At 38.4% G+C, this 26,450-nt stretch overlaps 1 protein-coding gene across 2 annotated transcripts in view; it reads right to left on the reverse strand.

Annotated features, from left to right (window-relative positions):
* LEPR (leptin receptor) overlaps positions 1 to 26,450 on the reverse strand; it is a 209,072-nt gene that overhangs the window by 106,103 nt on the left and 76,519 nt on the right. The window contains exon 1 of one of the 2 annotated variants that reach the window (XM_016920109.4): positions 6,725 to 6,745. The exons of the other annotated variant lie outside the window; for it this stretch is intronic. The gene's annotated coding sequence lies outside the window, so the exon portion shown is untranslated. Of the gene's footprint in view, positions 1 to 6,724; positions 6,746 to 26,450 lie in introns of those variants that run through there. 2 annotated transcript variants of the gene reach the window in all.

The following is a 26,450-nucleotide window of genomic DNA, read 5'->3' on the forward strand; positions in this document are numbered from 1 at the left end:
ATTGGATGGAGACAAAAATTGAGGTAGGTTTCTGCAGACTATTTAGAAAACAAAACAATACAAAAAGAGTCTTTAATTAAATAATCAGTACGAACTAACATATTAGTTTCCTAGGTCTGCTGTAACAAATTACCACAAACTTAATGCTCAAACAGAGATGTATTCTCTCATTGCTCTGGAGACTAAAATTCCAAAATCAAGGTGTCAGCAGGTGTGTACTGGCTCCCAAGGCTCTATGAGAAAATCCTTCCTTGCCTCTGGTGGCTTCAGGAATTCTTTGGCTTGTGGCCACATAACTCCAGTCTCTGCCTTCATCTTCACTTGCCTTCTCCTCTGTGTCTGTGCCCTCTTCTCTTCTTTTTGTTGTAAAGGACATTTGTCTTTGGATTTAGGGACCAACCAGATAATTCAGGATGGTCTCATCTCGAGATTCTTAACGTAGTTACATCTGCAAAGACCCTTTTTCCAAATAAGGTCACATTCACAGGTTACAGGAATTAGGATGTGGGCATTTTTGGTGGGAAGTCACTATTTAACCCACTATAACTAGTAAACTAATAGAGATCAAAATCATTGTCTACTGTGGTATCGGGTGTCATTCCAGCATCATTATTTGAAATTGTATTGGCACTAAATATAATTAATTATTTCATTGTGAACTACTAAAAATAAGTATCGCCGGGCATGGTGGCTCATGCCTGTAATCCCAGCACTTTGGGAGACTGAAGTGGGCAGACTACTTGAGCCCAGGAGTTCAAGACCAGCCTGACCAACATGGTGAAACCCCATCTCCATTAAAAATACAAAAATTAGCTGGGTGTGGTGGTGCACACCTGTAATCTCAGCTACTTGGGGGCCTGAGGCAAGAGAATCGGTTGAATCCAGGAGGCAGAGGTTGCATTGAACCGAGATCACACCACTGCACTCCAGCCTTGGTGACAGTGAGACTCCGTCTCAAAAAAGTAAATAAATAATAAAAAATAAAAATAAGTATCATTAAACCTGGGCATTTTGAAGAATAACTGCCCTGTAGGAAACAAGTACAAAGGCTCAAACCCTCAACTTGTGTTTGAGTTTCAGGCAATACTTGAAGGTCAAGCATGGCACCTCACAAGTGACCATTGTTACAGAAATGCATCCTAAATGCATCTGTATAGATTTCTGATAATGTGCCAATACTGTGCTCCGAGTGAGAAGGTCCTTATAGAATTTACATTCTAGGGTAGGAGACACCTTTGAATCTCATTTCACCTGGCACAATATTGGGTACATACCTGAAGCCTGATAAAGAACTGTGAATGAATACATGAGTAAATACCAAGCAGCTAAGCAAATTATTACTACGGTGAAAAACATCTCTACAATAAGAAGATAGAATTTACTAGAGCAAAGCAGATTAGCACCCTGACTCATTCAGTATTTTTTTTGAGAGAAGGAAAAAAAAAACCCTAAAAGGAAAGCTTTGATGTGAAAAAGAAATTAATGAGATCACCTATCTTCTCTTTTGAAAAAAAATCAATACTATGCCCACTTACACAGATACAGATCCTGCTGGGAACAATGAATCATGACTGAAATTATAGTTACTTAAATCAGGAGAAATATTTTATCCAAGTATTTTAGTTGTTAGTTTCAAAAACATAAATATTGCCCAACTATTAAGTTGAGAATATTGATACGCCACTTCTTGAAACTCTTTACGAATAATGATTTGAATGACTCCGTTTTCTTTCCGCCTCAACTGTTTTCTCTTTGACTTTCCTTCTTACTCTTCCACTCTTACGATTTTAAGCAATCAACCTATATCTTAATAACTACCAAACTGGTAGTTCATTGACTTACGTGGGTTACAGGCCCATCCCCACACCAGTCGTGTGGCCAGTGAGTTGGAATATGATGACTGCCCAAGTAAATGGGAAAATGGTAAACCTGGAAACTATTTTCCAAGTAAACCTGGAAAATGGGGGATATGAGGAGGGTGAGTCTTAACCTAACCAAATTACTGAGGGCAGGGAGAAAGTGGAACCCCAAAATAAAATTAGGGTGCTTTTACTGATGGGGAAGTTGACAAAGAAAAGCACATATATCCACTACAATAGACACTCAGAAAAGCTTGTGGTTGAACTGACTGTAGTTTTGAATAAAACAGTGACTCACTTTGGCCACGATACCCTAAATGTCTTTTGGAAAGTTTTTCAGTATAAAATAATAATTATAACTATGATTATATGTCTAATTACCACACAGATCTTAAAAATTTGCATTCAAATATGCATATAAAAGCCTTCGGAGTAGCTGGGATTACAGGTGTCCACCACCACGCCCACGTAATTTTTGTATTTTTAGTAGAGACGGGGTTTCACAATGTTGACCAGGCTGGTCTCAAACTCCTGACGTCAATTGATCCGCCCGCCTCAACCTCCCAAAGTGCTGGGATTACAGGTGTGAGCCACCGTGCCCAGCCAGCAATAGACTATTTAAATAGTACCAATGCCATTTCCAGCCAAAAGAAATTTATATTTAATGTACATGAACCTTTTAAGGCCTCATGGAAAAACAATTTACAACTTGTAAGTTGTAACTGCTAATTCAAGAACTATTGTGTTCAATGAGCCAATGATATAGAACTATTTCTATTTTGATTCCTAACATGTCTCTGAGAATAAGTCCCTTTAAAACCTAAATGTCCAAGTGAAAATAAATTATTGTGTTATGTGAGGTGGCAGCTTTGGTTAATGGAATAAGTGATAGAAGACACCGTGACAGTCTTTTTGATGTATCAATATGGCTAGGCTGCAGTCCCCAATTACATAATCAAACACTAATCCAGGAGTCGCTAGATGTCATTAAAGTCCATAATCAGTTGACTGTACATGCAAGAGATTATCCTAGATAATCATGGTGGGCCTGGTTCTGTCAGGCCTTTGAGTCAGATGGCTGTTTTAAGGGTTTTCGATCAGACAAAAGGCCTTAACCCTTTTTCCATTTAGAAAAAGAGAAGTGCAGCTCGCTGCCAGCGCTCATTTAATTTTGCATTAGACACATTCTTTGAGGCTGAAGCAAATCTGACTGATTTTCAATGTGAAAATAAAATATAAAAACTGTTCTTGGAGTTATTTCTAAACAGAGCTAACACCAGAATCATCTGAATCATCGGAATCGTCTGTTACAGAAAAATCAGGTTAATCAAATGCATCTTTGGCCAACAACTGTTGGGAACAGGCCCCCAAATCTGGCCATAAACTGGCCCCAAAACTGGCCATAAGCAAAATCTCTGCAGCACTGTGACATGTTTGTGATAGCCATGACACCCATGCTGAAGGTTGTGGGTTTACCGGAATGAGAGCAAGGAACACCTGGCCCACCAAGGGCCGAAAACCACTTAAAGGCGTTCTTAAACCACAAGCAATAGCATGAGCGATCTGTGCCTTAAGGACATATTCATGCTGCAGATAACTAGCCCAACCCATCCCTTTACTTCAGCCAATCCCTTTATTTCCCATAAGAAATACTTTTAGTTAATCTATAATCTATAGAAACAATGCTTATCACTGGCTTGCTGTCAATAAGTATGTGGGTAAATCTCTGTTCGAGGTTCTCAGCTCTGAAGGCTGTGAGACCCCTGATTTTCCACTCCACACGCAATATTTCTGTGTGTGTGTCTTTAATTCCTCTAGCGCCGCTGGGTTAGGGTCTCCCCAGCCGAGCTGGTCTTGGCAAACAACTCTTCAATAATGATGTTAACATCATTCATAGGAATGCCACATTTTCTAGGATTTGACATTTTCAGGGATTGAGAATTACTATATTTTGTAAATGGAAATATCACTACTAAAAACAGAATGTCATCAATAGAGTGATGTCTTTTGTTTCTGAAGTCAATATACCGGAGGGATGCGAAAATGATAATAAAAGCATATTTCTTGGCAAAGTTATCTTGGGGTAAATGCTACAGCTACAGACGCCACTGGTGGGTATTCTCTGGGCAAACCCGTTAAGTCCAGGCATGGTGGCTCACTCCTGTAATCCCAACACTTTGGGAGTCCAAGGCAGGAGCATCACTTAAGGCCAGGAGTTCAAGACCAGCCTGGGCATCATAGCAAGACCCTATATTTAAAAAACATTTTTTTTGGCCAGGTGCTGTGGCTCATGCCTGTAATCTCAGCACTTTGGGAGGCCAAGGCAGGCAGATCACGAGGTCAGGAGATCGAGACCATTCTGGCTAACACGGTGAAACCCCGTCTCTACTTAAAATACAAAAAATTAGCCGGGCGTGGTGGCAGGCCCCTGTAGTCCCAGCTACTTGGGAGGCTGAGGCAGGAGAATGGCGTGAACCCAGGAGGTGGAGGTTGCAGTGAGCTGAGATCATGCCACTCACTCCAGCCTGGGCAACAGAGCGAGACTCCATCTCAAAAAACAAAAACAAAACAAAACAAAAAAATTTTTTTTGTAAATTAGCCAGGCTTGGTGGGGCAGACCTGTAATTTTAGCTATTTGGGAGGCTGAGGTGTGAGGATTGCTCGAACTCAAAAGTCAAGGCTGCAGTGAGCTGTGATCACACCACTGTACTTCTAGCCTGGGCGACAGATCAAGACCTTCTCACTTCCTTCTGAGGAAGTAGAGTTGTTAGAATCCATATTTCTACTAAAAGTCTGCTAAGTTAGAAAGATAGAAGGCTATCTTAAACAGACTTTTAGTAGAAATATGGATGTTAACAACTCTGCTTCTTCAGAAGGAAGTGAGAAGCAAGGTAGAGAAAAATATATATTACCCTAGAGAATACCTAAATCATTATTAACAGGCTATTGATAGAAATACGGACATGAAAGTGGCTGCTGGAGACCAGGCACAGTGGCTCACACCTGTGATCCCAGCATTTTAGGAAGCTCAGGCAGGTGGATCACTTGAGCCCAGGGGTTTGAGACCAGCATGGGCAACATGGCAAAACCCAGTCTCTACTGAAAATACAAAAATTAGCAGGGTGTGGTGGTGTGCACCTGTAGTCCCAGCTACTTGGGAGACTGAGGCGGGGGAATTGCTTGAGCCTGGGAGGTGGAGGTTGCAGTAGGCTGAGATCACACCACTGCACTCCAGGCTGGGTGACAAAATGAGACCCGGAAGGAAGGAAGGAAGGAAGGAAGGAAGGAAGGAAGGAGAGAGAGACACAGAGGATGGAAGGAAGGAGAGAAGGAAGGAAGGAGAGAGAGAAAGAAAGAAAAGAAAAGAAGAAAGAGAAAGAAAGAAAGAAGAAAGAAAGAAGGAAGGAAGGAAGGAAAGAGAGAGAGAGAAAGAAAAGAAAAAGAAGAAAGAAGAAAGAGAAAGAAAGAAAGAAACAGAGAGAAAGAGAGAAAGAAAGAAAGAAAGAAAGAAAAAGAAAAAAGAAAAAAGCTGGCTGCTAGTGAGGACTCAGGTGGAAATGAGAAAGGTGTTATTGGAAACTGGAGGAAGGGTGATACTTGTTACATAGTGATAGAAAGCTTGGCAGAATTGTGTCCTGCAGTTATGTGCAAAGCAGAATTTGTAAACAATGAAGTTGGGCATATAGCTGAGGAGATTTTCAAGCAGTGTTGAAGGCACATTTTGGTTTCTCGCTGCTTATAGTAAGACGTAAAAGGAAAGATAAAAATTAGGGAAAGAACGGTGAAACCAAAAGTGGCCAGGACTTGATGACTTAAAATGTTATCAGCAAAAATTAAGGATTCACTGCCAGAAAAGTGCATTGTAGAGAAAAAGCCAGAAGTGTGGCTGGTAACACTTTTGCTATTACCTCAGAAAGATAAAAATCAGTATTCAGTCACACAAAAGGCTCTTTAAAGAGATTAAACAGGTGACTCATGGACCCCCTCGGCCTTCTCAGCAGACCCCCAAAATAGAGACAAGATTATCTAAGAAAAATCTATAAACAAGCTTCTTTTCTTCAGGAGTGAATTTCTCTAATATACACAGGAAAACTACAAGATTCTTGAGAATTTTAAAGCAGTGGAAACACTGCCACTTTGAAATTTAAAGGATAGAGTACAAGACAAAAGAAAGCTATTGGACCTCCAAAATTCCACAGACAAGAAACAGCCTGATAAAACTACTCGGATGTAAACACAGATCACACTACGAAACAGACAGAAATCCTAGGCCTACCAGAAACCTAATCAACAAAAACCTCTGGAGAAACAGGACTCTGCATTTTAATAGGCATACCAAATGAAATTGGAGAACACTACATTTAGGAGGAAGGCAAGAATTATAGTTCACTTCACATATTGGAAAGACAGTCATGAGGAAAATATGGTAGACTATTCTATGTAGCTCCTGTAAACTGAACTAATGTCAATGTGTGGAATGAATAGGGAGCCAGGTTTAAACCAAATCTGAGGAATAACTTTCTAACTCTCACAACAATTGGAAGTGGAATGGGCTTTCTGGTAAGACAATGCACTCTTCATCATAGATATTTTTAAATAGAGGCTAAATTATGTTCATCAGGAATGTCATAGGATGGGATTTGATGGGAGACGAGTTAGACTAGAATGATGGTGATTAAGGCCCCTACCACATCGAAGACTATTATTCAAAGCTACAGCTTCAGAGCATTTAAATAAAAAAGATTTGAGGTGTAAATGATGAGTTAGAGAGTAAAAATGTTACTGACTATCCGCAATAGAGTTGATCCACCATCCATAGAACATGACCAATTTTTCCCTCCAAAGGTGATGATTGCTTTACTTACTTTGCCCACATTTGTTCTCCATTGGTGAGGGGAGAGAAGTAACATACAGACAGAGATCAGAGATAACTTATTTTCAAGATGGTCAGGGTGAACTGGCAGATCTGAAACAGGAAAATTAACTGATGCAGATTATCACTTAAACATATATACACAGGCCCTGACTTTCACCAGCTCAGTTAAGCAGTCAAAGAACCACTAAGTAACTTCACAGCTTATGGTGCATTTGCTCTGCTCTGACTTTCAGATTGATTGTGTATGAATCTTTCAGGTCTGGAATACCAGTACCCTGCAGGAACCACCAGTATCTATAGTTACAGGAGTATTTACCAAAGTTTTCTTGACTTTGACCAGCTTTATACACCGTATCCCATTTGTAATATCAAAGAAGTCTGGAACAAACTGGTAGAGGTAAAAGGACATTACTATTACCATCTAAAAACCATGGGAGATTACTCAAAACACTAAAATTTAATGAGAGATTTGAGACTGCTCGGTTATTATGGTGTAAACAGAACCATGAAGCTTTGTCTTTCTTTTGCGATTTCGTGTTGCTACAATTGCTCTGGTTTGTCCTTGCCTTTGGAAGGGAAAAGGGTGATGGGGTGGCAAAATCAAGGTCTCAGAATAGGTAATGAGTCTTTATGAAATGGGTACAGAGGCACTTACATCTAACAGCAAAAGAGCTGCATTTGCAAACTTGAAAGGTGCTATGGTACAAAAGAATTCACCAATACAATTAATAGCAATAAAAATTCAAGTATATTCTTAGATTTAAGTAAATGCCTTCTTACGCACTGAGTTGCATTAGCTGGATAAACAATATAACTGTTTAATTAAATAATGGATTCTGAGACCAAAGTAAACATTAGAAGAGAAAACCTTTTACATAAAGATGTTTAATTTTGGGGGTCACTTGACATGCCATTTGCAGATAATTAGTAGGCTTGCTTATTTGAGTAAATGGCAACCAGTATCTCTGCTTGAGCCGGAAACACATTTAGCAATGGAAAGTAGTTTTTTTTGGTTTGGTTTGGTTTGGTTTGTTTTTTTTGAGACTGAGTCTCGCTCTTTCGCCCAGGCTGGAGTGCAGTGGAGTGATCTCGGCTCACTGCAACCTCCACCTCCTGGGTTCAAGTGATTCTCCTGCCTCAGCCTCCCAAGTAGCTGGGATTACAGGTGTGTGCCACCACGCCCGGCTAATCCGGCTAATTTTTTTGTATTTTTAGTAGAGACAGGGTTTCACCATGTTAGCCAGGATGGTCTCAATCTCCTGACCTCGTGATCCGCCTGCCTCAGCCTCCCAAAGTGCTGAGATTACAGGTGTGAGCCACCTGTAATCAAGGAAAATTTTAAACCTTGAGTATAAAAGTTGACTTAGGCCGGGCGCGGTGGCTCACGCCTGTAATCCCAGCACTTTGGGAGGCCGAGGCGGGCGGATCACGAGGTCAGGAGATCGAGACCATCCTGGCTAACACGGTGAAACCCCGTCTCTACTAAAAATACAAAAAATTAGCCGGGCGTGGTAGCGGGCACCTGTAGTCCCAGCTACTCGGGAGGCTGAGGCAGGAGAATGGCGTGAACCCGGGAGGCGGAGCTTGCAGTGAGCCGAGATCGCGCCACTGCCCTCCAGCCTGGGCGACAGAGCGAGACTCCGTCTCAAAAAAAAAAAGTTGACTTAATGAAAGCCTAAAATCAATTTTACACATTAAATGCAAATGGTAACTGTAAAATACATTTCATTCTTCAAAAAGTTTTAGCAATTTAAAGTTAAACCAAATAGCTAATAAGCAATAAAAGAAAAGTACTTTAAAATTTTAGGAAGGAAATTGAACAACAAATCAGGAGAATCTGAGTTTCAAAATCCTTAATTAACAGGATAATTAATATCAACTAACCAAGTTGACTATCTTAAGTGCTAGCAATTTTTTCTTTAAATTTCATGATATTCAAAATGTATCTTACTAAAGTGCTATCTCCAGGCCCAGCCAGATAATTTAACCCAAATTCTCCAGGACACACAGTTTTTATAGTGCTCATTATACAATACGATAGTCTACTCATATAGTTGCTCCATTAATGCTTTTTGAATGAAAGGGGCATTTTATGAAAGAAAGACAAGAGGAACAAATACATACAGAACAAACGAACACTCTATTGTCAAGCCATAAATTGAGAAAAACAAATACTAATAACAAAGTTTAGACATTAAAATACTTCAGGATATCCTTATGCTTTTCTAAGAAGTTCTAAGAAGGTATTCTTGGGGTACAAAAGTAAAAATAAAACTGTATCTATAATTTATATTAAAAAATAAATATGAGATGTTTAGAGAACAGTTATATGAACACTTACCTACACAAAAAATGGTTTTGTCATTCCTTCTAGGAATTTAAGTTTCCATAAAATATTCTTAAGGTACAGCCTTGACCATTTTACGGACTTGCTCAAAAGCATCTGTGTCTCTGCACTGCCTACAGGATAAAGTTTAAACTAAGTCTGGAACTGAAATTCGTTCTCAGAGTATTGTCAACTTAATTTACCAGTGTTTTCTTCCGCTTCAGCAGAGAACTCACAGTGACTTAAGAGCATCTTTGCATTTATTTTCACTTCCTGATTTTGTTCATGCTATGCCATCCTGAATGTTATTCCTTCATTCCACAGCATCCCTCCGTCAACCATCACCCACCACCATTATCTGCTGGCTGAGATCCTGGCCAATATGTCAAGATCCAACAAAATATTCCTTGTAATCTCCCAAATTGGGACTATGCTATCTAAGGTCTATGATCGTTTATAAATTTATTTGGTTTCCATTTTATCATGAAACATTATCTGATTCATCTAATGATTGCTTATGCATATCCCTATATAAATGCCCTGAGGGCAAATGTTATGTCTTATTAATGTTGTTTCGCTATTTCCTAAAGTATTTATGACAGTATCTTAGATTTAGAAATTGCTCAAATAATATATATTGGACTCAAGTATAAAAGGCAAATTTTACTGTTTCCCATTTGTATAACTAAAAAGAACAAAAAAGTGATTTGAAGAATAGATACTTCACAATGATTATATGCCTATAATTTGTTTTAAATTCACATACCAAAGGGATTTTTATTCTAAATTACCACAGAACATATATTATAGGAATTATATATTCAGCATAATCTAAATGGATTTTAAAATATATATGCATAAGAAAAAATGATGAGCTATACACCAAAATGTTATCAAAAGCATCTTCAGATTATGGAATAATGGATAAGTTTATTTTCCTGTTTATATTTACTTTTCTAATTTATCTACAACAATCATAGGTTTACTAAAATAATTGGGAGGAAAACAGTTATTTGAAAATATCTATGTAAGACCATGTGTTCTTTGGAAGCTCTTCCTGGGAACTAGAACCATTCAGATGCTCCTACAGGCCTGGGGCTGCCCAGTTACTGTTGGTGGCTCTTCACTGGCCAATTGCTCAACGTGTAACTCATTTAGACTCCTGATCTGTTGAAACATCTTTCCTTGCCCTTTGGAATCTGCTGGCATGAATATGGCAGAATCATATTTCCTTGACTATCTGAAAAGCTATGTAACAGCAGTGAAATTCAAGCAGCTATTTACACTGTGATCAAGAAACTGTTCAGAGTTGAAAGGCAAGTCAATTGGATTGTTTGTTTATAATCTCATACCAAGAGCAAAAATTACTTAACCCCAAGATTAAAATTAACAACAGAACGTGGACTAAAATATGACTTCCCCAAGGAATTTTTTTTATATTTTTTCAGTACTTCATGCAGTAACCAAATTTTCTTTATCTATTTGCCTATTTCTCATAAATGAGCAACACAGTGTAAGAAAAACTACAAAATTATCCAAACTGTATACATAAGCCAAATTATTTTTTATTTCCTTGCACCTGAAAGAATATCAAGAAAAATAAAGAGAATAAATCTTGAGAAATAACTCCTAGAATATTACCTGAAAAGGCTGTTATAAATAAGCAGTTGGCCAGAATAAAACTATTTCAGAATTATGCAGCTAAGTAAAGTTTTTGTAGAGAAGTATTTCAGATTTAAGTCCCTATGAACCTGAAAGGAAAGTGGCCAACATTTCTGACAATCCTGATAATTGGTACACACATACTACAAACCAATTTTCACGAAGCACAAAGAAAGCACTTTATTCTCTGCAGGAGTATAATGGGATTTGACAGCAAAACCCACCAGGCCTATTCCCTGACCTATATGCCAACTCTCATGGTTAAACTGCTGCAAAGTTTACAAATTTACAATGAAATGGCTGTGTTATTTTTTTTCCAGAGCCCAGGTTCTAATTCTGAACTAATGAGTCATAAAAGACATAGTCAGTATCTTGTTCATAATTTTAGTTTCTTGCTTTGATCATATCAATGTGACATTAAGGAAACTTTTATTAGTATAGGCACACAAGGTAGATAATGCAATTCAGTGTTTTTATCAGCCTGTTCCCCCCCTCCTCTACCTCTGATCAAAGTATTTATTCCCTTTTGGCAAAGAAACTGTTCCTTCCCTGACACCAAGCACATGGATCTAGGCGGAGCTACCAGTTACAGCATGCTGGCTTCAGAGGCCACATAGCAAGAGCTCCAAGCTGGACCCATCATAGTATCTCACATTCCTAACTCTGTAATTGGTAAATAGGATGAGAACATGACTAGGGAAAGGCCAGTCAAGATTGTTCTCTGAAGCTTTTCAAACAGGAGCTTGGATGAGGGCACCATGCTGTAAGAGTCAAGGAGGTGAAGAGCTTTTTCCTTCCAGATGGTGAATATATGCAGTTGCAAGCTGCAGCTGCTAGTAGCCAGGTTCTCTGCCGCATATAAGAACACAGTCTGAAGTAGAAAACAAAATTTAAATTTCAGGTCACATAAGCAGATGATCAGAAAGCATGGCTTAATTTTTTCATGCAACTGAACTTAATTTCTTCAATGAGATCCTGTTTTACTAGATGATAGAAACTCAGCCTCAATGAATTCAGGCTCCCATTTCTTTTCCTTCAGTTCACATCTAATTTTAAGCAAGGGACACGGGACAGAAGGAAGGCAGGGCCAGAATAAGCAAATGTTCTGATATTTGGTCATTTGTTGAATTTGGCATCTCCCTCCTCATCCTGTCTGTTTTTCAAGTGTTGGTCTACATGGATCCATGCCAAAGGTCACTTCAGGATCAATGACTCTCCTTCCTGGCCCCTGATGCCCTGCTGAAGGGCATTGAAAAGTGTTCTCCAGCACCATTCTGGGCTCTGGGCACCTGTGTGAAGGCGCAGCAACATGACTATGTGAGGCTCAGGAATTAGTCTACTGCTCCTACACCTTGCTGAGGCAAGTTGGAACTCCATGAGGCTGCTTCAGATCTGAGGACCTTCATCACGCAGCTATTCCTACATACTGCCCCATGCTACCTGATAGAGTTTAGATTTGTGTCCCCGCCCAAATCTCATGTCCAGTTGTAATCCCCAGTGTTGGAGGTGGGGCCTGGAGGGAGGTGATTGGATCATGGGGGCAGTTTCTATTGAATAGTTTAGCACCATCCCCTTGGTGTTGTTCTTGTGGTAGTGAGTGGGAGGTGTTTGGGTCATGGGGGCAAATCTCTCATGGCTCTTTGCTGTCCTTGCTGTAATGAGTGAGTTCTCACAACATCTGCTGGTTTAAAAGTGTGTAGCATCTCCCCCTTCACCCTCTTGTTCCTGCTCCCACCATGTGAAACAGCTTGCTCCCCGTTTGCCTTCTGCCATGATTGGAAGCTTCCTGAGGCGTCCCCAGAAGCAGAAGTCACTATGCTTCCTGTACAGTCTGCAGAACCATGAGTCAATTTAACCTCTTTTCTCTATAAATTACCCAGTCTCAGGTATTTCTTTACAGCAATTAGAGAGCAGACTAATACACTAACCCGAGTTGCAGAGGGGTTTTCTCTCCACCCCTAGCTCTATCTGGAATAAAGGGGAGTAGCTCTTTCTACTCTGTTATTCTCTCAGCTGTTGTGATAGTTTTCTACAGATTGTGGCATTTTCCTGCATTTGCTAGTCTCTCAGGGACAACTCTTCAAACTTAGTCCTCTCTTTTCTGAACAAAAATTACCCTGTTCATTCAACTACCTCTTGCATGGCAGAATTGGAATGTGAAATTTTTTAGTGTAGGAATAAGATCTTACTTCTAAAAAAAGTTTCAAGTTAAATCAGTTCTTAGCACATATGCTCTTAAAAAATGTTTTGTGAATACACAGATGAATTAATGAATGGGGCAATGTGATTGCAAGACCTTGGTTGCCATCTTTTGGGAAAAATACACGTGTGTGTGTGTGTGTGTGTGTATACATATATATATGAACACTAGAGCAATACTTTTCAAATTTGGATGTCCACATGAATTACCTGGAGATCCTATTGAATGTAGATTCTGATTCAGGTCTGGATTGGGGTCTGAGACTCTTCATTTCTAACCAGATTCCAGATTGTGCGGATGTTGGTGGTCCTAGAACCACATCTCAAGTCACACTGCTCTAGAATCATCTGACAATGGGGCTCTTTAGGACACACTGGGTTGCCAGTCACTGGAAGTATTTAAGCAGATGTTACTGTTTGTCAGAAATGTGACAGAAAGAATGTAAGATTGTTAATAATAGGGGAAACTGGGTGTACAGTACACGAGAACTTTCTGTACTATCTTTGCAATTTTTCTTTAGCTCTAAAACAATTCTAAAATAAGTGTTTTGTTTTTTTGTGAGACAGGGTCTCACTCTGTCACCCAGGGTGGGGTGCAGTGGGAGTGTCTATTGCTCCTCCCCCAGAGGGTTCAGTCCTCAGAGATGAATTTCACAGAGTACTTCAAAGTTTTTGTTTCAATTACAGATTGGCTGTACTTGACATTATAAAACATATTCAATTTAAAACAATAAACACAAATGCCCCCTGTGTGTTGCCTAGTGATAGTATCATCTACTAGGTGCAGGGCCCCTTTCCCAGTGGTACCAACTCAGCTGTCTTTCTTTCCCTTTTGGCTTTCCTTTTCCCGCTAACGTGGGATAGCTCTCTTAATCTTCAGAGCCTGAATTCAATCCTAGTCTGCGCTTTTGAGATTCAAAAACACAGTGTGCTGTAACGTCTCCTTCTGTGGCAATGCACATAAAAATGCCAATGAGTAGATGAGGGTTATGGGGTAAATAAAGTACTGGTGGAAACACATAAGGTAATCAAAGTATTCCTCCACAGAGAGCACAGTGTCCAGAAAGAAGGAGCAAAGGCCACGTGAGGGAAGTGTGCTGCTGCATTACCTAAGTCTTGGCCCTAGGTTCTGAGTCCCTTCTAAAGTGCTTGCTTCTGCCTTGCTAAAGCTCAATTGATCCAGTCTTCCTTTAATTCTGTGAGTTACCTAAGGATCTCTCCTCAATTCCCTCTTTTTATTTAAGTTAATTGTAGCTACATTTTTGCCACTTGCACCCTATAGAATCCCACCCAAAATAATAGCTTAGCCAAAATGGAGAATTTTTATTTCATGGAATCAGAAAAATTTCAACAGTCAGGCAACAGGAATGGGAGATATGTAGATGGTCTTTGGGAACCCTAAAATCACCAGTAATCCTATCTCTTGTCTCTGCTTCTCCATATGAGTCAGTTTCATTTCCTGTTACTGACCAACTCTCTCCACATAGTGGAAAACATAGTGCTGACCATTCCCAGGTTTTCCATAGGGTGGTTTCCATCACCAGATAAAGGAAGAAATAAATCAGTTTCTATTATTTTGTTTAAGTAGTAGAAATGTCAAGAGAAAGAAAATTCTTGAGTTCTCTAATTATTCCATGCCATGTGGACAACAGCTTGTGTTTGGATTGTAATGGTAAAGAAAAACTCCTCTTTATGACCAAGCTATCCAGCCCTTTTAAAACTCCCTTTTAAATGTATACAAAGGAAAAAAATGAATTTGAAAAGATTGCTCTGTGTTTTTCTTAAGCTAAAGTCAGAAAACAGAAAGTAATGAGAATAAAAACAAAGAAAGTGTTTAAACAGATAAAAATTTAAAAATCAATCGTGTGTTAATTCCTTTTCACTCAATATTAAATATAACATAACATAACAAAGAAGGACCTCATATTCCCAACACAGAAGAATTTTAAAGTCAAGGAGACTAAACTGTGATAAACATACGCCCTGTTTCTTGTACCCTATCCAAGCATAAGATACTGTAAAAATTTTCTTTCTGTTCTAAATTTGATGTACTTGACATTATAAAACACATTCAATTGAAAACATCAATAAACAAAAATGCCCACGGAATGAAGGACAAAAAACATATGATCATCATAATAGATGCAGAAAAGGGTTTGACAGAATTAAACATCCTTTCATGATAAAAACGCTCAACAAATTCAGAGTAGAAAGAATGTTCCTCAACACAATAAAGGCCATACACACCAAACCCATAGCTAATGTCACAATGAATTGTGAACGTTGAAGATTTTTCTCTAAGATCAGAAACAGGGCAAGGATATCCACTCTCACCACTCCTATGCAACATAGTACGGGAAGTCCTAGCCAGAGCAATTAGTCAAGAGAAAGAAGTAAAAGGCATCCAAATTGGAAAGAAAGAAGTAAAATTATCTCTTTTTGCTGATGACATGCTCTTATAGATGGAAAATCCTAAAGACCTAACCAAAAAAATTAATAAAACTCATAAACTAACTCAGTAAAGTTGCAGGATACAAAATTAACCTACAAAAATCAGTAGCATTCCTATAGACAAACCATAAACTAACTGAAAAAGAAATGAGGAAAACAATCCCATTTACATTAGTATCAAAAATAAAATAAAATACTTAGGAGTAATTTAACTGAGAAAGTGGAAGATCTGTATACCAAAAACTATAAAACATTGATGAAATAAATTGAAAATTATACAAATAAATAGAAAGATATTGTGCGTTCATGGAGTGGAAGAATTTATATTTTTTAAACATCCATATTACTCAAAGCAATCTACAGAGTCATTGCAATCCCTACCAAAATGCTAATGTCATTCTTCACAGAAATTTTTTAAAATTCTAAAATTGGTATGAAGTCCAAAAGACCCCAAATAGCCAAAGCAATCTTGACCAGAAAGAAAAGTCAAAGCCAGGGTCATCACACTACCAGATGTCAAACTATATTACAAAATTATAGTAATCAAAACAACATGGTACTGGCATAAAAACAGACACATAGACCAACAGAATAGCACAGAGAGCTCAGGAATAAACCTATACATCTACAGTCAATTGATTTTTGACAAAGATACCAAGCACACACAATGGGGAAAGGACATCTCTTCAATAAATCATATTGTGAAAACTGGATATCCACATGAAGAATAATCAAAATGTACCATTACCTTATCCCTTATAGAAGATTCAACTCAAAATGGATTAAAGACTTAAACATAGGACCTGAAACTATAAAACTACTAGAAGAAAACCTAGGGAAAAGTTTCACGACGTTGGTCTGGGGAACGATTTCGTGGCTATGATGCCAAAACCACAGGCAATAAAAGCAAAAATAGACAGATGGGATTGCATCAAACTAAAAAGCTCTGCACAATAAAGGAAAATCTCAAAAGAGTAAAGAAACAACCCATAAACTGGGAAAAAGTATTTGTAAGTTATACATTGGATAAGAGGCTAATATCTAAAATATACAAGAAACTCAAACTACTCAATAACAAGAAAACAAATAACCCAATGAAAAAACTGGCAAAGAATTTCCATAGACATTTCTCAGGAGAAGACATACAAATGGCCAAGACATACATTTACCAAAATGCTCAACATTTCTAATTATCAGAGAAATGCATATTAAAACTACAATGGGATATCATCTCATGCCTGTTAGATCAGCTATTTCGAAAGATAAGTATTAGCAAGTATGTGGAGAAGGAACCCTTGTACACTGTTGGTGGTATTACAATTAAGTGCGGCAATTTTGAAAACAATTTTGAAAAACAGTATGAAGTTTTAAAAATATAAAAACTAAAAATAGATTTACCATATGATCTAGCAATTCTACCTCTGGGTATATGCAAAAGAATTGAAATCATATGTTAAAGAGATGTCTGCACTCCTATGCTCATTGCAGCATTATTCACAGTAGCCAAGATATGGAAACAACCTAAGTGTTCATCAACAAATGAATGGATTTTTTTAAGGTTGTGTGTGTGTGTGTATATATATACACACACATATATACACACACATATGTGTATACACACACACACACACACACACAATGGAATACTATTCAGCATTTTAAAAAACTCTGTCATTTGGGACAATATGAATGAACCTAGAGGGCATTATGTTAAGTGAAATAAGCAGTTGGGCATGGTGGCTCACACCTGTCATCCCACCACTTTGGGAGGCTGAGGCAGACAGACAGATCACTTGACTTCAGCAGTTCGAGACTACCCTGGCCAAGATGGTGAAATCCCGTCTCTACTAAAAATACAAAAATTAACCAGGCGTGGTGGCGGGTGCCTGTAATCCCAGCTACTTGGGAGGCTGAAGCAGGAGAATCGTTTGAACCCAGGAGGCAGAGGTTGCAGTGAGCCAAGATTGCGCCACTGCACTCCAGCCTGGGCGATAGAGCAAGACTTGGTCTCAAAAAAAATGAAATAAGCCAGGCATGGCTAGACAAATACCCCACTTTTATGTGGAATCTTAAAAAGTCAAACTCATAGAAAGAGAGAGTAAAAAGGTGGTAACCAAAGGCTGGCAGTGGGTGAGAGTGTGGACAGGGAAAGGAGAGATATTGTTCAGCTGATACGAAGTTTCAGTTAGGAATAAGTTCTGGTGTTCTATTGGACAGCATACTGACTGTAATAATAATGTATTGCATATTTCAAAATCTCTAAGAGAGGATTTTAAGTGTTCTCACCACAAAGAAATGATAAATATTTGAAATGACTGATAATGCTAATTAGCCTGATTTGATCATCCCACAGAGTATACATGTATCAGAATATCATATTGTACCCCCATAAATTTATACAATTACTATTTGTCAATTAAAAATAAACTAGAATTTGGAGGGAAAAAAAAAGTGCCCGGTCTGTGTTGCTTAATGAGCTTTTGTAATTATTTATAAGAAAAAAGACTTAGACTAGTATAAAGTTAACAGCGCTGGATCTGTGAACATGGAAGTTCTAAGTCACTGTCACACTGCATCCATACTTAATTGAAGAGTCCTTGCAACTTCTTGCTAAAACTTTCAGATGTACTCTTTTCCTGTTCTCCATCCCTTCCCCCATCAGATCTCCAGTGAAATGCAATACGTGTGTTTTTGAGACTCAAAACATAGTGTGCTGTAAAATCTCCTTCTGTGTCAGTGGATACAAAAATAACCACTTCAATTTTTATCGATCCTCCTACTTTTCCCAGATACTACTTCCCTCTTTACCAGGAGTGGGACAATATGTTATGCAAACAACTGAATCCCGGTAACTTGAGTGTCTACTGTGACAGCCATTGGCAACTTTCATCAGATTTGTAAGATTCTTGTGGTAAAGTGAATGATAGCTGAATCCCCTTAATGTTTCAAAGTTGAATTCTCACTTAGGTCAATGGTTCCCAGACTCCAGTTTTGAAAATGAAATTTCAAAAATATGTGGGGAACCAGCATGTTTGCCAGCTCTTACTTTTGCCAAATAAGGACTTAGGGAAAATAATGTTCGCTATTATCAACATTGTTTCACAAAACAAAGAACATTTTTAAGGCCAGAAAAGTAGGCAAGACGTTATCTTGGCTTAAAAAGAGGTGGGGGAGAAAGAGTCATCATTTCCAGAGAATTGACAATGATAGACTAATTGCATCAGTCAGAAAGCCTATCAGGAAACAGATGACACCCTCAAAAAGTTAAAATATTTCAGTAAAGAGACAATTTACAGAGATATGAGTAAAGTTAAAAAAAAAAAAAGGGATGGTGAGTTACCTAGAGACTAGCAACAGCAGGAAACCATTACTCCCTCTTAGTTTGAAGGGGTGAGAAAAGGCAACTGTGTTTCCAGAGCCAAGTGTGAGCCAGAGGGGGTGGGAGCTGGAGTTGCAACAAACGCAGCCACTGCCAGAATCATGATGAAGAAGGGAAAGACTTGGGTTAAAACGATGATACCTGTCTCCTCCATCTTGCCTAAACCTAACTGGAAATCAGAGTGCAAGGAGGCCTGAGGATTGCAGTCCATAGAGTCAGCCTCCTGGAGCATAAACAAGGTCAAAAAATGGCAGAAAAATGGAATCGTGGTGGAATCCACCAAAGCATATTAATGTGGGATCAGACAGCATAGGGATCAGACAGAGGAAAGAGTATGCATGTCATATCCTTTTTTCTTTTTTTCATCTCAATTGGAGGAAAATTTCAAGAGACATTTTAAGATGTAATATTGCTTGTAATTATATGCTTGATACATTTGTCAGTTAGGAGCTCAATATCCAATAGTGTAACATCAAGTGGTGCTCAAATGGGCAACATGTTCCAGTACTTTATTTTTATCATACTCATAATTAAAATTTTGACTTCACATAGGTACAAAATGGAGGCAACACACAACATTTTCATTTAGCTCAGGACATTTTGTATGAATTAAAGAGTACCAAAATATAACAGCTACCACAGCTCAGGGACTTCTACTACAGAGGTTTCCAGTGCTGCACGTTGACAGCACTTGAGATGTTTAAAAAATACTGATCCCTTCTCACACCCTAGAAATTCTGATTTAATTGGAATGGGGTAAAACTTGGAATGGGATTTTTTTAAATAAACTTTTTATTTATTTTAAAAGATTTAGATGCTCAGAAAAGTGATAAAGATAGTAGAGTTCCCATATACTTCACACCCAATCTCCCCTATTATTTCTATCCTATGTAAGTGAGGTGCATTGGTCATAACCAATGAACCAATATCGGTACATAATTTTTAATTAATGTCCATACTTTATTCATATTTTAGTAGTTATTAACCTCACACTATTTTTCTGTTCCAGTATCCCAACCAGGGTGCTGCGTTACTTGCAGTCACATGCCACCATAGACTGCTCTTGGCTATGACAACTTCTCAGACTTTTCTTGTTTTTGATGGCCTTGACAGTTTTAAGAAGTACTGATATTTTGTACAATGCCCCTCAATTGTGATTTGCTTAATGCTTTTCTCAGGATTGCAGTGTGATGTTTGTTACATGCAGAGGAAGACCACAGAAGTTAAGTGTCATTTCCATTGCATCATACAAGAGTACATACTATCAACATGACTTACCACTTTAATATTGACCTTGATCACCTGGCTGAGGTAGTGTTTATCAGGTTTCACCCTTTAAAGTTACTCTTTTCTACGCTTTCCATATGGTACTCTTTGGAAGGAAATCACTATGCACAATCCATGCTTACGGAGTAGGAGTTATGTTCTACCTCCTTGAGGATGGAAGAGCTTCACAAACTATTTGAAATTCTCCCGCACAGGAGATGTATCTTGTTCCCTATTTGTTTACTTACTCGACTGTTTATTTATGTCAGTGTAGACAGGAATATTTATTGTATATATACCTGAATTATAATCCATTGCTACCTTATTTATCTTATTGCTCAAATCGTCCCAGGGTAGGCCATTAGGAACTGCTTACATTGGCTCTAGTCTCCCTTTGATGTGCTCCATCATTGTGGGTATTAAGTACTTCTTTCTTTTAAGAAACTACAACATGCTCCAGACTCATATTGTATGCTTCCTGAGAATCAGCCATCTCTCTAAGGATCCCTGGTTCCTTTTATTGGAACAAATAGTATTAGAAACAAAGATCTGACTTGTTAGGTGTATCCTTGTATCTTGACCTCTTCAGCTGACGGAGCAAAATGTGTGTGTGTGTGTGTGTGTGTGTGTAGCTAACTTCAGTATATATACGTATCTATAAATATTTCTATATGTAAACGTCTGTACCTATAATAATGTAAGCATGAGTTCATGCTGGTGTCTCTAACTCTAATCCATAACCATATGAATCATTCTTGCCTTCTCCCCATGCTTTCCTGTAAGCTCCCACTTCAACAGTGAGAAACCTGGCTCATGCTTCCTGCTATCCACATTCCATTTACTTAATTCTTCAGTTCCAGATTAGATGTATGATGGTTTCAGAATTGTTAACCTGTTCCCCCATGGGAGACTTTATCAACTAGATTACTGTGCTTACATACAATTATTTTTCCCTTTAGTCTTACAATCTCTGCTCATTTCTAAAGTTATTCAGGCTAGCAACTTTTTCTGCCAGTCCCTTCAGTGAGGTTTTATCATACGTTTGTAACATTGTTAATTGTTTAGTCATGTTCTATATTCCACCCTGTGACCCTCTGACCTCAGAAATAATTTTTTTTTACAATTTTCATACATTAAGTTTCACTCTGTACTGTAAAGTTCTATGGGTTTTGATAAATGCATGGCGTTGAGTACCCACCATTATGGTATCATGCAGAATGGTTTCATCACTTACAAAGAGTATCCTTTGTGCTTTACCTGTTCAACCTTCCTCTCTCCCCAAACCCCAGTAATGTCTGATTTATTTGTTGCCTCCATAGTTTTGCCTTTCCAGAATGTCCTATAAATAATGAAATCAGACAGTGTGTAGCCTTTTCAGACTGGCATCTTTCTCTTTGTCTCTCTGTCTCTTTCTCTCTCTTTCTCTCTCCCTCCCTCATCCATACCCTCCCCCATTTTGCCTGCTCACCCTTCTTTTTGTATTAACTTCATTCTGGGGACTGGTTTTCTCTACAAGTTAGTCCCCAGTAGCTCCATAGCTCCCCCACCCCCATTCTCATCTGGACCACACTAGTCACTAAATCAGTAACTAAAAATTGCTGTATTCGTTTGCTAAGCTGCCATAAAAAAATGCCAGTCTGGGTGGCTTAAACATCAGAAATGTGTTTTTTCACAGTTCTGGGCTGAAAGTCCAAGATCAAGGTGCCAGCAGGCTTGGTTTCTCCTAAAACTTCTCTCCTTGGTTTACAGATGGTCATTTTCTCAAATGGTCTTTCCTCTGGGTGCACACATACCTGGAGTCTCTTGGTATGTCCAAATTTCCCTGTCTTATGATGACTTCATAAGACATATTACATTAGGGTTCACCTTAATAGCCTCATTTCAATTTAATTGTCTCTTTCAAGGCCCTACCTCCAAATACAGTTACCTTCTGATGTACTGGGCGTTGGGGTTTCAACATAGAAATTTGGGGAATGTACAATTCAGCCCACAAAAATTACCCTTCCAGTGGTCAATCATTTCCTCTTGTTTTCTTTAAGAAGGAGACAAAGATGAGGACCACTGATTATGTATCTCATATAACTTTCACATTGCCAATGTTACCTTATTAAATACTCTTACTCTCTTCTTCAAAAGTAACATTTGTTAAATATTTTTAAAGGCTCCACCACCTCAAGTGTGGTTCTAAAGGAAAAGCTAAGGGAATATAGTCACATTCAAGGAGGACGCATCAGAACACTGTATCTCGAATATCCTCCTTGGACCCTTGTGTTACACCTGTTTTATGATTCACATATTTGACACTGCCAAATTTTAGTTTTCCTCATTATTTAAATAATTGCTGAGAGAAGGGAGCCTAAGAGATCACTCTGAAGAAACCTAATATTTAAGGGAGAGGCAAGAAATGGGAACGCTACTGTTTTGGGTTGAATTGTATCCCCCCAAAAGATGTGTTCAAGTCCTAACCCCTAGTACCTGTGAATGTGACCTTATTTCAAAATAGGCTTTATGCAGATGTAATCAAATTAGGATGAGAGATCATTGTTGATTAGGATGAGACCTAATCCAATATGACCAGTGTCCTTATAAGAAGAGAAACAGACACAAGGTTTTCCTCCTTGTGTCTGTTTCTCTTCTTTTAAGGACACCAGTGACAGAGGGAAGACAGCCACATGAAAATGGAGGCAGAGATTAGAGTTATGCTGCCACAGAACAAGGAATGCCTGAGGCTACCAAAAGCTAAAAGAGGCAAGCGATATTCTCCCCTAAAGGCTTCAGAGGGAGTATGGCCCTCCCAACACCTTGATTTTGAACTTCTAGCCTCCAGAATTCTGAGATAATAAATTCATGTTTTTAAGCCACCCAGTTTGTAGTATGTTTTAAAGGCAGTCCTAGGAAATGAATACATTCACTGAGAAGACTGAGAAAGAGAAGCCATATAGGTAGTAAGAAAACCAGAATGTTTCAGAAGTCAGAGGAGGAAAATGCATGGAAAGTCACTTGTATTGTCAACTACTCTACGCAGTTAAGTCATATCTAAATCAGGAAGTGTCCACTGATTTGAGCATTATACGAATGTACAGAACTTTATTATTAATATTATGAGGAATTACTAGGCAATTCCAGAAGAACAGAAATCACTTCCGTCCAAAGTATTCAGGAAGACTTCATAGAGGGCATGACATTGATGCTGGAATTTAAAGAATAACCTTTCAAAGTGCAGAAATGGAAGGTATAGTTGAACAACGTGGGGGTTAGGGGTGCCAACACCTCATGCAGTAGAAACTTGCATATAACTTTTGACTCCCCAAGCACTTAATTACTAATTACCCACTGTTAACCAAAAGCCTTACAAATAATGTAGTCAATTAACACATATTTTGTATGCTACATGTATTATATACTATATTCTTACAGTAAGTTAAACTAGAGAAAAGAAAATGTTATTCAGAAAATCATAAGTTAGAGAAAATACATTTACTATTCATTAAGTGGAAATGGATCATCATAAAGGTCTTATCCTCACTGTCTTCATGTTGAGTAGGCTGAGGGGGAAGAGGAAAAGGTAGGCTTAATCTTACCCTCTCAGGGTGACAGATGCAGAGGAAAATCTGTGTATAAGTGAAACTGCACTGTTCAAACTCATGTTGTTTAAGGGTCAACTGTATTATAGTCAGAGGGGAAAAGTGAATGAAATTATGGAGGAAAAATATTTCAGATCATATTGAGGAACTGGCCAATATAACATAGGGTCTTTATAAAGGAGATGTTATTTGTTGGGGGGGTCTGTATTAGTCTGTTTTCACACTGCTATAAATAACTACCTGAGACTGGGTTATTTATAAAGAAAAGAGGTGTAATGGACTCACAGTTCCACATGGCTGAGGAGGCCTCAGGAAACTTACAATCATGGCAGAAGGTGAAGGGGAAGCAAGGCACATCTTACATGGCATCAGGAAAGGGAGAGCAATGGAGGAAGTGCCATATTTTTAAGCCATCAGATCTCATGAGAACTCATTCACTATTATGAGAGCAGCATGCAGGAAATCCAACCCCATGACCCAATCACTTCCCACAAGCTCCCTCCCCTGACATGTGGGGATTACAATTTAACGTGAGAGTTGGAGGGGGACACAGCCCAACTAGGTCAGGGTCAGAACATGGATGTCCTTAAATGCTATGATAAGGAAAAGAGTTCACTCTTTTCTAGAAAATCAGAAATGGCACAGTCTTAAATGTAAGTTAGGAAGGTTGTGTGTAAAATTTTATACAAATACTTGGGGTAAACAAACATTGATGAGCTGTAGACAAGGAATACTGGGAGGTATTAAATGCCTAAAGAAGATGTCTGCAGATTTGATCCTAAGGGACAGTGGGAATGGAAATGTGGTTCTTATTTTTGAAGCCCTAACACATGCCAGGCCCCCTACTGACTGCATTATGTATGTTACTACACTAAACCTGACAACATTTCTCCGTGGTGGAATTTATCCTCCTAATTGTATACTCGTGAAGGCTGGGACTCAAAGACATTAAGTATCTTCCCGGAATTCACATATCTAATAATGGTGGGGCTGATATTTATATCCAGAAATTTGGTATAATTTTAGGCTCCTGCCTCATCGATTTGCCCCAACCCAACCCAACCTACAGCTCATGTTGAAAATTTTGGATTATTCAGAAAACATATTAAATGAGGCTTTACATATTTTTCCATTTTACGCCACCCACCCCACACACCCCTAAAAAAGAAGAATATTTTGAAAATGCAGGAATTCTCTTTGGGAAACTCACTATATTCTTGACTTACAATTAGTTTGCCATCTATTTCCCCCCATCTTTCCTGTCTCCTAAAATACAGTGTCTCACTCTTATAAGCATTTAATAGCTTTCCTTTTCCTGCTGGCACCAGAGAACATAAAGGGCATTTTGACATAGTAAAGTGCCCTTTGAACTCTCTGTAAAGTGAATGCTGCTACTCAAGTGCACATTGGCTTTCCTTTTAGACTAGGATCACTTAGTATTTCTCTGTCAGAGACTTTCTGATGGCCATTTACCCTTGAAACATACATGAATGAACCAGACAATGTTCTAATGATACTCAATTGGAAAGAAAACTGTGCCTTGATTCCTGCTTGTAAGGTTATTGACTCAAGATAAAGATGCAAACTTTTAAATAGAGCATTCTTCTGTGTTTGATAAAAGAGGACTCAAGCTATTCTTCAATCAGCTTTTAAAGAAAACATTCATTTATTTATTTTTAAACAGTAAAACATTATGGAGTCAAGCATATACCTGGGTATTTAAAGAAATTATCAATGTCTTTGCAAGGTAACTGGCTTCCAGCTTTTGAGAATCTAAACTAAACAAAAAACAGGAGAAACTGAGAATTAGGAGGGAAAGGAACAAGGACCAAATAAATGCCTTTCCTTCTTCTGTTTATATAATAAATGCACTTATTGTTGCCATGGCAAAAGAGCTAGTCTATTTTTTCCATTCCTCTGTCTCTACCCATTATTATATCCAACACCAGAAAATGTCATATTTCGCCATCGTCATTCTTGGGTCATTATGTTTATCCATCTACTCTGCATTTACCACTCTCCTTTACAGTTTTTTTCGTAATAGTATTTACAGAAAAAAAAAGTAATTTCAGGTGAGGGAAGTGGCTTGCAATGCAGTTAGAGAAAGAAGGAAGCAAAGAATGATGGAAAGAAAAGGGGGAAAGCCCTCAGCAGTTATTTAGCCAGTGGGGGACCTTCCTAATCTTGTAAAGCCTTTCAGCTCCTCAAGAAAATCTCAGAAATGCCATTTAAAGCAAATTCTACCTTACTGATAAGCTAAGTCAACGTTGTAGGGGTCTATTTTGGCCTTCTAAACACAGACCGCCATAATGATGGGGATCATATTCTCTTTCATCTTTATTAGGCTGAACTCATCAAAAAGTAAATTCTAAATTAGGGAAATTAATAATACCACTATCCTACAATATTCATACACCATATGGAGTATTCTGCTCAATTCATGATGCCACATTTTATCAGGGACAGGGGACGGTAACGCACTAAGATGTTTTCAAAAGATGGCAAGCAAGGTCTTGCAATCACATTGCCCCATTCATTTATTCATCTGTGTATTCACAAAACATTTCTTAAGAACATATGATTGCTAAGCACTGATATAACTTGAATTTTTTTTAAATAAGACTTTATCCCTACTCTCAAAAATTTCACATTCCAGTCCTGCCATGCAAAAGGCAGTTGAATGAACAGGGTAATTTTTGTTCAGAAAAGAGAAGACTAAGTTTGAAGAGCTGTGCCTGAGAGAAGAGCAAATACAGGAAAATGCCACAATCTGTAGAAAACAGTCAGTAAGGGTGAGATAAGTGGTTTCATCCTGTTTATATGTCCTGAGGCTTGAGTGTATAAACAA

Source organism: Pan troglodytes, chromosome 1, assembly GCF_028858775.2.
Source record: "Pan troglodytes isolate AG18354 chromosome 1, NHGRI_mPanTro3-v2.0_pri, whole genome shotgun sequence".
NCBI classification, from domain to species: Eukaryota; Metazoa; Chordata; class Mammalia; order Primates; family Hominidae; genus Pan; species Pan troglodytes.